Source organism: Macrotis lagotis, chromosome 4 (assembly GCF_037893015.1).
Source record: "Macrotis lagotis isolate mMagLag1 chromosome 4, bilby.v1.9.chrom.fasta, whole genome shotgun sequence".
Classification (NCBI taxonomy): domain Eukaryota; kingdom Metazoa; phylum Chordata; class Mammalia; order Peramelemorphia; family Peramelidae; genus Macrotis; species Macrotis lagotis.
Genome location: NC_133661.1, coordinates 140,143,771 through 140,160,262, shown reverse-complemented (window position 1 = coordinate 140,160,262; position 16,492 = coordinate 140,143,771). Strand labels below are relative to the sequence as shown.

The window sequence follows — 16,492 nt, the reverse complement described above, 5'->3', positions numbered from 1 at the left end:
TTCTTCTTCATTCAGCTCCTTGGCTACTTCTTCCCTAGCTACCATGCTACCACAGGAGTACTTCCCTCCTCCTTTCCAGTTATGAAACAAAAATCAAATTAACTCTACCATTGCCCCTGGGAAAAACCCCCTCAATCTATTCTGCTTTGGCTGATCTCAAAATCTCGCAATTTTCTAAATCACAATATTCCACCTCATATTGATTTGCGAAGACCCTTTTAGAATGTAAGCTCTTTTGGAGGCACAGCCAAAGTGACAGGAAACGGAAAGTAGGCCACTGTGCACATGGTTCCCCCTGCAAACCCTCCTTCAAACAGAAACTGACAATATCCTAGGCAGAATTCTTAGAGAAACCCAGAAAAAGACAAAGTGAATCATTTATCTAGCTCAGATAAGCCTAGACCTGAAGGTTTACAGACCCGGAGGGAAAGAAGACACTAAGCTGCATGTGGAACACTCTGACACACAGACCAAGTGGAAGCAAGGGACCTATTCAAAGCATGTTGAGCATTGTTATAGGGACAGGTACCAATCATCAGCTTTGTCCCCCACTGCATAGATCTTGATTACAGAGTAAGGGCGGACTGAGAAGGGGACCTGAACCTGGAGAGGGAAGTACTGGAGGGGGGTACACCAAAAAGAGAGGAAATTCAGAAGCCAATAGCAAGAGCAGGATGGCTCAGGCCCTATGAAAGAGCAATCCAGCGTTTTGCTAGGTATATAAAGAAATGATCATGGTAAGAATCTTAAAGTGAAGGAGAATGTACAGTTCTGTCACTCTGATTCAGCATAACTACTCAGCTGATAGGGACAGATTCAAGTAGCTATTTACTAATGCTCAGATTCAAATTCAGGCCAGGAACTTGTGGAGTTCAGAACACGGAGGCAGCAATCAGACTACCCTGGATCAGATCACGTGGGGAACACTAAAAGTTTGCTGGTCCCTAGTCTACAATTGTGGTCCTGAAATAAAAGAACAGCCAATATCTCAAGAAAGGAGCAATAGGATCAATCCACAATTTCCCTCAAGAAGTGTGAAAAAGGCTAGTCATAACATCAAGCTTGAATTCATGAAGTAGGTTGGAAGAATGAGTAAATAACAACAACAAAAAAAAAGAATCACACTTTTGGTAGCAGAAAAGTTCAAGTCACAAACCCAGGAAAAAGATAATGATCCCACACATTTACAAGCAAAGTCGCAGAAAAAAGTTTGAGCACAATCTCAACTGGCAGTACACAAACCTTGCAGAGGATGCTGAGATAATTTGTGTACTGTTCTTGAGATGCTGGACTAAAAAGAACTTGTCCCAACTTTAATAACTGACCATGTGGTCTTATCTAATCCCCTAAGTGCCAGTGAGTCTACATACCTAGATTCCTATCAATAACATCAGGATGTAAACTTACAAAACATTCCTTAGATATAAGGAATTTTTAAAAATATATCTCACTCTTGGGATGCTGATAAATTATTTCATTTTTCTGTTCTTTCTTCTATGCTTATAAAATTGAGTAGTATCTTTAATTGAAGATGTCTGGTATATAAGAAGGCAAGGCATTAACTTCTTTAATAGATTCAATACCCTTTTAATAAATGTTAGCTTGTTTGGAGAAATGTGCCTTAATTTATCTTTTTTCTTAAATTCCTACATGCCAATAAACTCCTTGAAAATGAGATGGGGGGGGGCAGAGCCAAGATGGCAACAGGAGAAGAGCCTCTCTTAGGTTCTCTCTCTATATATAATATTTCAAAACACATAAAATAAGGACTTTAACTAAATTATCAAGAGACAGAACCGGAGTGGCTAGGTGGCGCAGTGGATAGAGCACTGGCCTTGGAGTCAGGAGTACTTGGGTTCAAATCCGACCTCAGACACTTAATAATTCTTGATAATTACCTAGCCATGTGGCCTTGGGCAAGCCACTTAACCCCATTGCCTTGAAAAATCTTTAAAAACAAAAGACAGAACCGAACCTCCACAGAAGAGTGGGGAGGGAGTGGACGCCTCCACCTCGGACTCTCCGCCAGGCTCCCCAGTTTTCCGAGCCTCCTCCCCCTTGGTCCCTTGGCGGTTGCCTCACGCACAGCTCCTCAAGCCCGCGCCTTGGTCTGTCCTGACCCTCGGAATATGAAGAAGCTGGACGACCTCACAAACCTCTTTCTCCTAAACAGAATGTGAGGAAAAAATCTTGATTTTGAACCGCTTTCCACCACTGCTCTTATCGTAGAAGATAGACTAGCAAACCTCCCCACAAAACCAGCTGAAAAAGCTCAAAAACATAGACAGCAATATGAAGAAATGGTGGTTCAGGCCAAAAAAAAGAGAGCTTAAAGAAGCACAGAAGAGGACAAAACAGCAGGAAGAGAGGTGTCATTTGGAAGAAAGCATTGGAAATGCTGTCTCGGTCTGGAACAATGAAATTTTACCCAACTGGAAAAAAATGTGGTGTTCTTGAAAAGTTCGAGAATTATGGTGGCAAGGTATTCCTCCAAGTGTGAGTGGTAAAGTCTGGAACTTGGCAATAGGGAATGAGTTAAATATCACCCATGAACTCTATGATATTTGTCTCTCTTGAGCCAAGGAAAAGTGGCAATCCCTCAGTGCTGGGGTCTCTGAAGCAGAGAATGAAGATACAAGTTTTTTCTGCAGCTGACAGAGAAGCCAGTCTGGAACTAATCAAACTGGACATTTCTAGAACATTCCCTAATCTCTGTATTTTTCAGCAAGGTAGTCCATAGCATGACATGTTGCACAGTATTTTGGGTGCATATACTTGTTACCGACTGGATGTTGGTTATGTTCAGGGCATGTCATTTATAGCAGCAGTACTGATTCTGAACTTAGATACTGCAGATGCCTTTATTGCATTTTATAATCTTTTGAATAAACCTTGTCAAATGGCTTTTTTTTCGAGTGGACCGTGGCCATATGTTGACATACTTTGCAGCGTTTGAGGTATTCTTTGAAGAAAATCTGGCAAAATTATTTGCCCATTTCAAGAAACATAACCTAACTCCAGACATCTATGTGATTGACTGGATTTTTACCTTGTACAGTAAATCTCTGCCACTCGATCTGGCTTGTAGAATATGGGATGTGTGTTCTGCCATGATGGGGAAGAGTTTCTGTTCCAAACTGCCCTGGGAATCTTCAAACTGTTTGAAGATATTTTGACCAAAATGGATTTTATTCACATAGCCCAGTTCCTCACGAAGTTACCAGAAGATTTGCCTTCGGAAGAATTCTTTACATCTATTGCTCCAATTCAGATGCAAAGTAGAAACAAAAAAATGGGTTCAGGTACTGCCTGCACTGCAGAAAGACAACAGGATATGGAAAGGGTAAGTCCTTCCCTCTGACACTGGTACTTCAGATATATTGGGGTAGAAAAGATCTCCAGTGGCTGTCTTGCTTTCAAATGGAGAGAGGCATCTGAGAAACATCAAGTCTATTATTTTCAAATTTTGTTTATAATACTAGAGTTGGCCTTAAAAGTATACTCCCACACATATCATTTTAAGAATAAACCAAGGCTTAGCCTTAAAAAGCTCAGTGGCATGATGACCTGATGTTGATTGTACATAGCCCTCATACTCTGTGCAGGATTTTGAATAAGGGCAATGACTAAGGTTTTTCCTTTCAGTTTCCATACAAGTTAATTAAATCTCAAATAAGAATGAAAAATAAAAAAAAAGACAGAAACCACAGGAAGATCCAGTGAGGTACTTGTACAGCCCAAGGTAACTTGGAAAATAGTAGAAAGGCTGTGCTCCAAGGCGTTAGGGGGTGGCCCACCAGAGTGAAAGAACTTCAGCTTCCCAGAGGCAGCCTCAGGGTACCTGGGAGCCAGGGCTCATGGCAGTGGGGGCAGTTTCCTGACCTACACCCTGGGGAGCACCAGGCACAACTTGGAAGATTGGGGTGGGGGGATGGCCTCTGCCAGCGCCAGGGCATGAAGCCCAGCCCTCAGGGCATTTAGCAAGCAGCTTGGCCATAGCAGCCCAGATCCAAGAACTGGAAGCTGGTGGAGCCAGTAAGCAGGAGTCTCCAGGCAACTGAGCTTCAAGTGCTTAGCTTACCAAAGGGAGGGGAGTGGAGAGAGAGACTTCTGAGATTTGTCCTCTGTACCTGGAAAAGGACTCTGGGGCTCTGATCACATTCAGATCCTGATCACAGTCTAGGCCCCCCACAGAGCAGCAGGGCTCCCCCCACCTCAGTGCTGTGGCAGAGGGGTACACTTGTGGTCATTCACAGACCAGGAAGACAGAGCTTCACACACTGAGATCCTTGTGTGTGTGGGTGTCCCAATAATACTCAAAAGCTCAGGAAGCACCCCAAGACCAGGCACAGATTGGGGAAATGAGTAAACGGAACAAAAATGAGGAACACCATTGAGAAATACATTATCTATGATCCCAAGAAGGATCAAAATACTTAGTGGGAAGATGAGGAAGTACAAGCTCCTGCATATAAAGAGTGCAAGAAAAAAAGAAATTGGGCTCAGGCTATGACAGAGCTCAAAAAAGATTTTGAAAATCAAGTGAGGGAGATAGAAGAAAAAGTGGGAAATGAAATGAGAGAGATGCAGGAAAAACATGAAAAACAAGTCAGCAGCTTAGTCAAGGAGATCCAAAAAAATGCTGAAGAAAATAGCATGTTAAAAACCAGCATAGGTAAAATGGATAAAACAGTTCAAAGAGTTATTGAGGAGAAGATTGCTTTAAAAAGCAGAACTGGTCAGATGGAAAAAGAGATAGGAAAGCTCTCTGAGGAAAATAAATCCTTCAGGTCTAGAATGGAGCTAAGGGAAGCTGCTGACTTTACAAGAAGTCTAAACAATACTTTAAAACCAAAAGAATGAAAAATTAGAAGAAAATGTGAAATATCTCACTGAAAAAACAACTGATCTGGAAAACAGATTCAGAAAAGATAATTTAAAAATTATTGGGATACCTGAAAGTCATGCAGGAAAAGAGCCTTGACAACATCATTTTTAAAGAATTCCTACAGGAAGATTGCCCAGATATCCTAGAAGCAGAAGGCAAAATAGAAATTGAGAGAATTCATCAATCTTCCCCCAGAAAGAGATCCAAAAAAAAAAAATCAACCCCCAGGAATATTATAGCCAAGTTCTAGAACTCCCAAGTCAAAGAGAAAATATTATAAGCAGCCAGAAGGACACGATTCAAATATCATGGAGCTGCAGTCAGGATCACACAGGACTTAGCAGCAACTATATTAAAGGCTTACAGGGCTTGGAATATATCATTCTGGAAGGCAAAAGGGCTTGGAATACAACCAAGAATCAACTACCTACCCAGCAAAACTGAACGTTCTCTTCCAGGGAAAAAGATGGAATTTCAAAGAACTAGGGGAATTTCAAATGTTCCTGTTAAAATGGCTAGAACTGAACAGAAAGTTTGATCTTCAAATACAGGACTCAGGTGAAGCATAGAGAGTGGAGGAGAAGGGTAAAATATGAGGGACTTAATGATGATGAACTACATGTATTCCTGCATAGAAAAATGATACTGATAATACTCATAAGAAATTTATCATTTAATAGAGCAGGTAGAAGGAGCTTTTATAGATGAAGCACAGGAAAGAGCTGAATTTGAAGATATAATATATTGTTAAAAATGGAGTCAATGGCTAAAAGGTAAATGTAATGGGAATAAGAGAAAGGAGAGGTGGACTAGGCTAAGATATTTATATAATAAGATTTTTTTTAATACAATAAGCTATTGCAATGATATAGAAGGGGGGAAGGCGAGGGGAATGAGGGAACCTTCGCTCTCATCAGAGGTGGCGCAGAGAGGGAATAGCATATATACTCAATTGGGGTATAGAGATCTAGAGTAAGAAGGAGAGAAGAGGGACAGGTGGAAGGGGGGATGTGGGTGATGGAGGAGAGGATGGACCATAGGGGGAGAGTGGTCAGATGTAACACATTTTCTTTTTTTACTTCTTGCAAGGGGCTGGGATTGGGTGGCCTGTCTGGGACCACAGGGCAGGTGATCAGTCTGCTGTGCCACTCAGCTACCCTACGGCACATTTAAGAAGAGAGATGGAGTGAGAGGAGAGAGAAAATATAGTATATGGTAGTGGAGAGGTACGAATGGAGAGAGTTGCGATCAGCAATGGCAACAATGGAAAACTATGGAAATAGCTTTTGTGATGGACTTATCATAAAGAATGTGATCCACCTGTGACAGAGCTGGTGGTGCTGGAACACAGACTGAAGCACATTTCTTCTTATTTTTGTTGTTGTTATTAATACTATTATTATTAATATTATTATTGGGGAGTTTGCAGGGCAAATGGGGTTGGGTGGCTTGCCCAGGGCTGCACGGCTGGGTGATTGTTGGGTGTCTGTGGCCAGATTTGCGCCCAGATGCTCCTGGCTCCAAGGCCGGTGCTCTGTCTACTGCGCCACCTAGCAGAACCTATATTATTATTATTATTATTACTATTATTATTAATACTATTATTATTATTATTATTATTTTTATTATTATGGGGGTTGGTCTTTGCAGTGCAGTGGGGTTGGGGTGGCTTGCCCAAGATCACACAGTTGGCTGATTGTTGGGTGTCTGGTGCCGGATTTGGGCTCAGGTGCTCCTGGCTCCATGGTCCATGCTCTGACCATTGTGCCACCTAGCTGCCCCTATTCTTATTTTTTTTTAATTCTAATTTTTTTCTCTCTTTACTTTATTGCTCATGAGGGTTTATATTTTTGGGGGGAACGGGTATTATGGTTACTCTTTTTTTTTATTAGATTTTTGCAAGGCAAATGGGGTTAAGTGACTTGCCCAAGGCCACACAGCTAGGTAATTATTAAGTGTTTGAGACCGGATTTGAACCCAAGCACTCCTGATTCCAGGGCTGATGCTTTATCCACTGCGCCACCTAGACACCCCCTATATTTACTCTTAAACAAGAATATTTTAGTAATTTATAAAAACATCATTTGTACAAAATAAAAATAAATATAATAAAAAAAAGAAAAAAAAAAGAAAATGAAATTGAATCAAATAAAAACCAATCATTCCATGAAACCACAAGAAATATTAAAAGAAAGAAAAAGAAGAAAGAGATGGTGAAGAGGCTAGATATCTCACAGCAAACATAAATGACCTGGAAAATAAACTGAGAAGAAAAAACTTTTAAGAAACATTGGATTGCTGAATGCCATGACCAAAAAAGAACACAGATATCATATTAAGAAAAACCTTAAAATAAAAGTGCTCAGAATTCTTAGCTCCAAAGTGGAAACAAAACCTACTAGTCACCTCCTGAAAGAAACTCCCAAAGTAAAACTTTTAGAAACATCATAGCCAAAATCCAGAGGGTAAGTCAAAGAAAAAATACTGGAATCAGTCTGAAAGAAAGAATTCAAGAATGGAGGAGCCACAGTGAGGATCATATGTGATTTAGCATTCAATCAAGCAGCAATGAACTTGGAATATAATATTTCAGAAGGCAAAGGACATAAGTTTAAACACAAGAATAACTAACTTGGGCAATAAGGTATGCAAGTAGACATCTATACAAAGGAAGAACTAACAATTTAACCTTATTCACCTGAACTAGTTAAAAGAAGGAAGAATACATACACACAGAGTTAAGTATATATTTCACTCCAAAGAAAAAAGAGGAGAAAATAAAGGAGAAAATAGGGAATTAGAAAGAGGGGAGATTAAGGAAGAGATTAGTCTTCAGCAAAACAATCTCTAAGCATATACAAAAATATTTACAGCTTTTCCTGAGGTGGCAAAAAAATGAGGATTTGAGGGATGCCCATAAATCAGGGAATGATTAACAAGTTATGGAATATAGAAATGATAAAATAAGATTGTACTATAAGAAATGATGAAGACAGTTTCAGACAAATCAGAGAAGACACTGATATTGGATGAAATGAATAAGCAATTAAAAATATGAAAAGACAAACAGCGATGAAAGAATTAGAAACTTATTAGCATAATGAGTAAACACAATTCCAGAGGATTAATGACAAAACATGCTACCCACCTGCTTACTGGGAAGTGAAGGATTCAAAAATTCAGAATGAGACATAACTTTTTGGACCCATCTGATGCAGAATTTTGTTTTGTTTGACTAAATATATTTATAATGGATTTTGTTTTGTTTTGTTTTCAATTGAGGGGGCCAGAGGTTGGGAAAAGAAAGCAGTTTTTTGCCAAAAATTTTAAGGGCAGGGCCAAGATAGTGCTGTGAAACTAGAAAGCTGCCAGAATTTTTCCTGAAACTACTTTAACCAAAGCCTCTAAACAGATGCTAATGTGACTGAACCCATACACACACACACACACACACACACACACAAAAAACACACACACACAGAAAATACAGGGTGAAAGAAGTTCTCAAGATATCATGAAGGAATTTCAAAAATGACCTGTCTCGTGTGGGTAAAAAGACAGTATAGCCCAACATAGGTTGGGAAACTAGCAAGAGGCTCTTAGAACAGTTGAGGTCTAGGCTCACTTAGTGGTCAGCAGTGAGGGTCTCAACTCCAACTCAGTAGACAAAGTTTGAGCCCAGGATCACTGGTGAAGCAGGTAGGACTGATCTGGGCTACCACAATACAGGAAACAAACTGTGAGTACCTGAAATGTCAGAAGGGAAGGCCAGAGTCCCCACATCCAGAACAAATATCTTGGAATGAACCCCAAGAGCAAAGTTCAACTATAAAAATGATAAAAAACAAACAAAAAAAAAAAAAGCACTAACTATAGCAAGCTAATAATCTGATAGGAGATGATAAAATGTCTTCTCAGAAGAGGAAAGCAGTGAAAAATGCCTATGGGGGAGTTCTCAAAAGAGCTTATGAATTGGTCTCAAATCCAAAACAAACCTCTTAGGAGAACTCAGACCCCCCCTCCCCCAAAAAAAGAGAGAAGAAAAGAGAGTCACGAGAGAATTATGAAAAAGTGAATGAAGAACACAGTACCTTTATTTGTTTGGGGTTTTTTTTAGGTTTTTTCAAGGCAAATGGGGTTAAGTGGCTTGCCCAAGGCCACACAGCTAGGTAATTATTAAGCGTCTGAGACTGGATTTGAACCCAGGTACTCCTGACTCCAAGGCCGGTGCTTTATCCACTATGCCACCTAGCCGCCCCTATACACAGCACCTTTAAAAGTAAAACTGACCAAAGAAAGAAACACAAAAACTAAAGGAAGAAAAAAAAATCCATAAAAATTAGAATTGGACAAATGGAAACCAATGACTCTATGAGATACCAAGATTCCTTGAAACAAAACCAAAATTGAAAAATAGAAGGAAATGTAAAGTACCTCTTAGGAAAAATGACTGACCTGGAAAATAGATCCAGGAGAGAAAATTTATACATTATTTGTCTACCTGAAAGTCATGTTCTGAAAAAGAGACTGCACATTATCTTTCAGGAGATTATCATGGAAAATTGCCCTATTATTTTAGAACAAGAAGATAAAAATAGTCTTTGAAAGAATCCATCAATCACCCCCAGAAAGTGATCTCAAAATAAAAACTTCAAGGAATATTATAGTCAAATTTCAGAATTCTCAACTAATGGAGAACATAGTACTATGTTGGCAAAATGAAGCAAACTTAAGTCTCAGGGAGCTCCAGTCAAGATAATATAGGACTTAAGGATAAGAGAGAGGGTCTGGAATATGATACTACAGAAGGCAAAGGAGCTTGGATTACAACCAAAATTTCAGTAGATTATTTCAGGGGAAAGATGAACTTTCAACAAAATAGAGGACTTTCAAACTTTAAAAAAAGTTACTTAATAAGACTGAATCCCTACATGGGAGGACAATACTTGTAATGCTTGAGAAGTGTATTACTCTTAGGATAGTTGAAAGGAGAATAGTTAGACAGAAGGTATGGGTATAAGTTGATAATGATATGATGGTATTTTATCTCATAAAGTTGTATTTCTATTTGTGATGGTACTTTAGCTTATAAGGTATAGTTATATTGGGAGGGAATATAGTTAGGCAGAGGGCAAGGGTAAAAATTGATCATTCTAGGATAGTACTTCAGCTCAAGAGGGTTACATTTATATTGGGACAGCTATAGAGAATATTCTTGAACAGATATAAATTGATTATGAGGTGATGATGTCTATGACTTGAGAATTTTACTTCTATCAGGGCAGTTGAAAGGAGTATATTTTGACAGAGGGTATGGATATAAGACAGAAAAGATAAGATATTAAATAAAGGATTGTACTAAGAAGAGAAGGGCAGAAACACTAGAGGATAAAAATCACAAAGGTCCTATCATAGCAGAAGGAAAGAAGAGTGTGAGCATTGAGCAAATCTTACTCTCAACAGATTTGAGAGAGGAAATAATAAACATTTCCTGGGTTTCTAAATTTATCCTACCCTACAGGGAAGAAGGAGGGGGGAAAAGGGGAAAGGAAGTACTGAGAGGGGCAGCAGTCAGAAACAAAACATTGGGGAGGAGGAATAGTGGGAAAGGAGTGAGAAAAGTAAATACAAATTGAAGATAAGATGAAGGCAAATACAGAGTTAGCAATCATAGCTGTGAATGTGAATGGGATGAACTCTCCCATAAAATGGAAGTGGATAGAAGAGTGGATTAAAAACCAAAATACTACAATATGTTGTTTACCAAAAAAAATATATCACACTGGAAGCAGAGATATACACAGGGTAAAAGTAAAAGATTGGAGCAGAATATGTTACACTTTAGTTGAAGTTAAAAAAAAAAAGCAGGGGTTGCAATCCTGCTCTCACACAAAGCAAAAAGCAAAAATAGATCTAATTAAAAAGGATAAGGAAGTAAACCACTTTCCTAAAAGGTACTACAGAAGTTAAATAAGTTACGAAATAAGTTAAGACATAGATATCAAAACTACATTAGTGGGGGACTTCAACTTCCCTCTCTCGGAATTAGATAAATCTAACCATAAAATAAATAAGAAGTTAAGAAGTAAATATAGAAAAGCTAGATATGATAGATCTCTGAAGAAAAATGAATGGGGATAGATAGGAATATACCTCCTTCTCTGTAGTAAATGTCACCTCCACAACAACTGACCATATACTAGTGAATAAAAACGCTAAGAATCCAATGCAGGAAAGCAAAAATATTAAATGCTTCTTTTTTGAGATCATGATGAAATAAAAATTACAAGTAATAAAGGGTCATAGAAAGATAACCCAAAATAACTGGAAATTAAATAATCAAATTTTAAAGTATGAGTGGATCAATCAACAAATCAGAGAAATAATTAATAATTCCATTCAAGACAATGGCAATGATGAGACATGATACCAAACCCTGAAGAATGCATTCAAAGCAGTTATAAGGGAAAATTTCATTTCTCTAAATGCTTACAAGAATAAAATAGAGAAAGAGGAAATCAGTAATTGGGTATACAACTAAAAAAAAGCTAAAAAAGGACAAATTACAAATCAAACTAGGAGATTATAGATTATAGATTGTAGGAGAGATTATAAAATTGAAAATAAGAAAATAATTGAACTAATAATTAAACCTAAGAATTGTTTTTAAGAAAAAAATAACAAAATAGAAATCTTTGTTAAATATTATCCAAAAAAGGACATGGAATTACCAGTACTGAAAAAGAAAAGAGTGAATTCATCATCAATGAGGAAGAAATTAAAATAATAATGTGGATCTATTTTGCCAAATTGTATTTGTGTATGCCCACAAATCTGATAAGGGAAATGGATGAACATTTACAAAACTATAAATTGCTCAGATTAACAAAAAAGGAAACACAATACTTAACCCCATTTAAAAAAAAAATTGAAGAATCCATCAATACATTCCCTAAGAAAAGATCTCTAGGGCCAGATGTATTTACAAGTGAATTCTACAAAACATTTAAAGAATAATTAATTCCAATTCTATTTGAAGAAATAGATGAAAAAAAGATGTTGTTACATATTCCTTTTATGAACTCCTCATGGTTGCTGATACCTTAACCAATGAAAGTCAAAGCAAAGAAAATGAGACCAATATCCTAAATAAATATAGATAAAAAAATTTAAATAAAATTTTAGCAAAGAAATTACAAAGTTATCACTAGAATATTACACTATGATAAGGTAGGATTTATATGCAGAGTATGCAGTGATTTTTCAATATTAGGAAAACAATCAGTATAATTGACCATATCAATAACAATATTAACAGAAATTATATGGTTATCTCAATAGATGTTGAAAAAGTTTTTGATAAAATACAGCACCCATTCTCATTAAAAAACATTAGAGCACATTAGTTTTCCTTAACAGGATAATCAGTATCTATCTAAAAATCATCCACAAGCATCAGATTATAGTGGAGATAAACTAGTAGCATTTACAATAAAATTAGTGGTCAAATAAGGATGTCCATTAAAACCACTGTTACTCAATACTATATTAAATATATTAGCTTTAGGAATAAGAAGAGGAAAATGGTAGGAATATAGTATATAAACTGCACAAGACCAAAAAAAATGATACAAGCTGAAAAATAAAGAAACATAAAATATCTCATGTCAAAAACAAACAGTCCAAAAAATAGATCAAGGAGAGATAATTTAAGGCTCATCAGACTCTCTGAAAGCCATAACTAAAATGGAAGTCTAAACAACATATTTTAAGAAACCATGAAAGAAAACTTAGATAAGGAAAGAGTAAAAATAAAGAGTCAACCAATCATCTCCTAAAAGAACTCAAAACTGAAGAGTTGCAAATACAGACAGCTAAAATTCAGTTTCTTCCTCAAATGAAAGTATTGTCAGTGTCAGAAACAGCACCTAGAAGGTACAACTAGGAGCACATAGTATTTGGTAATCAGAACTATAAAGGAGCAGAGAGGTTGGAATATACAACAAAAGGCAAAATATTTATAGGTTTGTAATGAAGAATAACAATAATTAAAACGGAGTATAATCCTACAAACACCTTGTTTTGTGATTTTGCCTGGCTCATTTTATTTATTTTTCTTGCTTCCTTTTAATCAGATCAACCAAAGGTTTGTTTTTGTTAATCTTTTCAAATAACTATTTTTATTTTTATCATTTCTATAGTTTTTTGGTTTATCGATTTCTCTTCTAATTTTTAATATATTTTTGTGCTTATTTTAGCTTTATTTGTTGGCTTTTTAATTAAACAAACCTCTTCATTTTGTTTTGTTAACAGGTTTTGAGAGATATGATCTTTTCCTAAGTGGGAGTATCCCCAGATTTGTTTTGTTCATTATCATTTTATTATACATAATTATAATTTTATGATTTGTTCTTGGACTCACTTATTTAGAATATTATCAAGAATAAATTTGTACCTATCTTTTTTTTGTGCTCCCTGATGTTTATTGCAATATAGTCTATAAAGATGTTCTATTTATGTCCTTTCTACATGTATTTTAAGTATCTCTATGTCCTAATATGTGGTCAATTTTTGCAAAAGTTCCATGAGGTACTGAGAAATATTATTCAATATTTTCATTGAACAGATACCATAAATTTTTTCTTTTAATTTTTTAATCTACTCAATTTTGTTTTCACTTTTTACTTATTTTTCTGATAAATTTGTTCAAAACTGAATGTTAATAAATCTCCTGCCACTATTATATTCTTATCCATGTCTTGTATGGTAGCTAATTTTTTCTTTATGAATTTGGATACTAAGTTCTTTGGAAAATATAAGATTATTACATATTGCTCTGTTCTCTAGTCTTAAACCAAGTTTTTTTTATTTTCATTTTCTTTCTTTTATCTAATTCTTTGTCTATTTCCTCTCTCAGTTAAATAATCAAATGGAACACCCTATCATCTTCTACCCTTCAACTTATTTGTGTTGGGTCTTTTCTGAACACTTTTTCTAAGGAGAATTTCTTTCCCTCATTCTCTTCATACTTTATCTATTCTATCCTTTTTTAAAAAAAATTCATGGTCCCTTTTAATTTCTTTAGTTTATATATTTCTCATAGCATTAAACCTTTGGAGGCCCCAATTTGAGTTTCTTCTTCTTAGCAATTTCTATTTTTGGCCTTGTGGAATTGCTCCCATCTTTTTTTTCTCATTGTTTCTCAATATTAGAATCATAAATTCTTACAAGAAATTAAGGAACTATTGCCCTATAATAGAAATTTTCTTGTGTCCCTGATTATAAATTTCATTACTACATTCTGCCATATATAAATGTATGTATACATATATATATATATATATATATGTATATATATAAAATTTCCCCCATTTGCCATGAAATCTCCTAAGTCCATGACTTCCTATTCTTATGACTGCCAGTTTCCCTATTCCCGGAGGAGCTCTAACTCCTTTTCTTATGAAGCAAGATGCTATCTATTGAGGCAAAACATTTACTCAGAGATAATGGTCTCTCTAAGTACTAAATATTTATTATAAAATTCCCTTTTGCTCCTACACAATTTTTTTTTCATTCTCTAGGGGAACATTCTGCAATTGGACTCCTTCCTACCACAGAATTATAAAGCCTTTTCTTTTCCCCTATTTTGATCCCTGTCTTTGTTACCTCACCTAATCTCATTTTGTGTTCTTTCTGAAAAACTTCTAGAAGTTATATTCCCTTAATTGCTTACCAGACTTTTACTAGGCTATATTAAGTATTAATTTTATTTTGTACCTTCTGTCCTCCTTTAAGTGCCCTCTCATTCTATAGTTTAGTCCCACAAACAAAGACATGGATTCATCCTATGTAGGTAGTGTTATGAAGTTTAGTCCAAGTTAGTTCCTCCACCCTCAGTTCTTCCATTAAATTATCCTTTCACCCAAATCCCTGTGTAATTTTAGAAAGCAATCTCTTAATAGTGTCACTGTAGTTAATTTGTTGTTTTTGTTCTTAGTCTACAGGTGTCTTTTTGCTGACAATTTCCCACCTATTTTCCTAAGTAATTTATTCCATTATTTATGCCCCCCCTTACATTTTCCATTTTCTTTTATTTCCATAATTTAAAGAGTTTGCAAAATTGTGGTCAAATCCTGTTTTCTTTGTAGGAATGCCTCAAATTCCTCTTTTTATAAAAAGCCAGTCTTTTTTTTTAATTGAAAATTAGGCTAAGGTTTGCAGGGACTATATTTTGAAATCCTTTAGCATTTTAGAATGCATTACTCCATTCTTTTTTCCTCAAAGGTGCAGAACAGTTTTGTGTCATTTAAATTCCCTTTCATTTTCTTCCAAGTTCTTTCTTCTGATTGCTTTTAGATTGTTGTCAATGAAATTATAAAATTCAACCACCATGTCTTGGACTTTAGAGCAAAGGGTAGTTTCTGGTGGCAATCTGTGGATTCTTTTGACAGACACTTCGCTTTTTGTGTGCACAAGTTCTGAGCAGTTTTCTTACATTATTTCTTGCACTGTAATATTTTGATTTTTTTGACTTACAATGTTTTGGGGAGATCTAAAGTTGTCTCTATATGTCCTATTTTGGGGACCATAATGTTTTGCTTGCATAAAGATCATGATTTTTTTAACATGGCTTTTTTGCTTTTTCTTTTTTCAGACTGATCTTCATTTCTGTGAATTTGCATTCTTAATTCACTGTTCTTTCTTTTAAGATTTGTCACTATGTATTCAAATTTGTTTTTTGAAATTCTTCTGCCAGGCAAGTCATAAATTTTGTGTTTTAAATTCTTGTTTCTCTCTTGAACCATTAGGGCACATGCCATGCTCTCTTGGGAATCCACAGGATTTTTGTGTCTTATCAGATGGTGATTCATTTTCCTTTGTCTCTTTTGTTGGAAATATGTGAAGTCCCTTTAGATAAGTCAGTGACCAAATTTCCTTCTCCTTAATATCTTCTAGGTTTATCACCTTGTAGTTCTTTACTAAGACTTTTTTTCTCTTGAGGTTTTCAATAATTTTAGCCTTTTTTCCCCTCATACTCCCTACTTCTTATTCATTTTCTGACTCCTTCCTCTTTGAAAACAATTTCCTCAAAGGCTGGACTACAAACACTCAAATTCTTCCTATATTAGAGAATGAACATTTCATTGACCTCAGTCTCAGTTCCATGTGACTTCTAGGTGGAAAAGAAGTAGCCTAAACTGGATGCAAGTTCCCTTTCCTTTAGGTCTGATAAAACCTCGCACACATCTTTTCCTAATTCCCATTGGTCTTTAATTCTCAGGTTGATCAACATCTCTTGGTATACTGTGCTCTCAGGTAGAGAAAGTTTTTCTACTTTGTTGTATCTCTACCTCTGCAGCACTGGATAGGGAATAGGGAGCAGAGTTGAGTTCTGCTGCAAGCTGTTAGAATGGGTTATATAGCTTCATCAAAGCAGAGTGGCTAATAAAGGAAGCAGCATTGAATAAGTCTGGGATAAGGGAATAGTTTTTTATGCTGTTAGTTCATGTGTTTCTTACCTCAATACAGTTCTTGGTATCTTAGATAAAAAGTATATATCTATATCTATATCTATATATCTATCTATATCTATCTATGTATCTA

At 36.1% G+C, this 16,492-nt stretch overlaps 1 protein-coding gene and 1 pseudogene across 4 annotated transcripts in view; one reads left to right on the top strand and one right to left on the bottom strand.

Moving 5' to 3' along the window:
• The window catches only part of LRRC28 (leucine rich repeat containing 28), a 235,992-nt gene that overhangs the window by 165,029 nt on the left and 54,471 nt on the right, over nt 1-16,492 (bottom strand). The window contains exon 1 of one of the 4 annotated variants that reach the window (XM_074234191.1): nt 1,976-2,124. The exons of the other annotated variants lie outside the window; for them this stretch is intronic. The gene's annotated coding sequence lies outside the window, so the exon portion shown is untranslated. Of the gene's footprint in view, nt 1-1,975; nt 2,125-16,492 lie in introns of those variants that run through there. 4 annotated transcript variants of the gene reach the window in all.
• LOC141520466 (TBC1 domain family member 14 pseudogene) lies at nt 2,120-3,361 on the top strand (annotated as a pseudogene).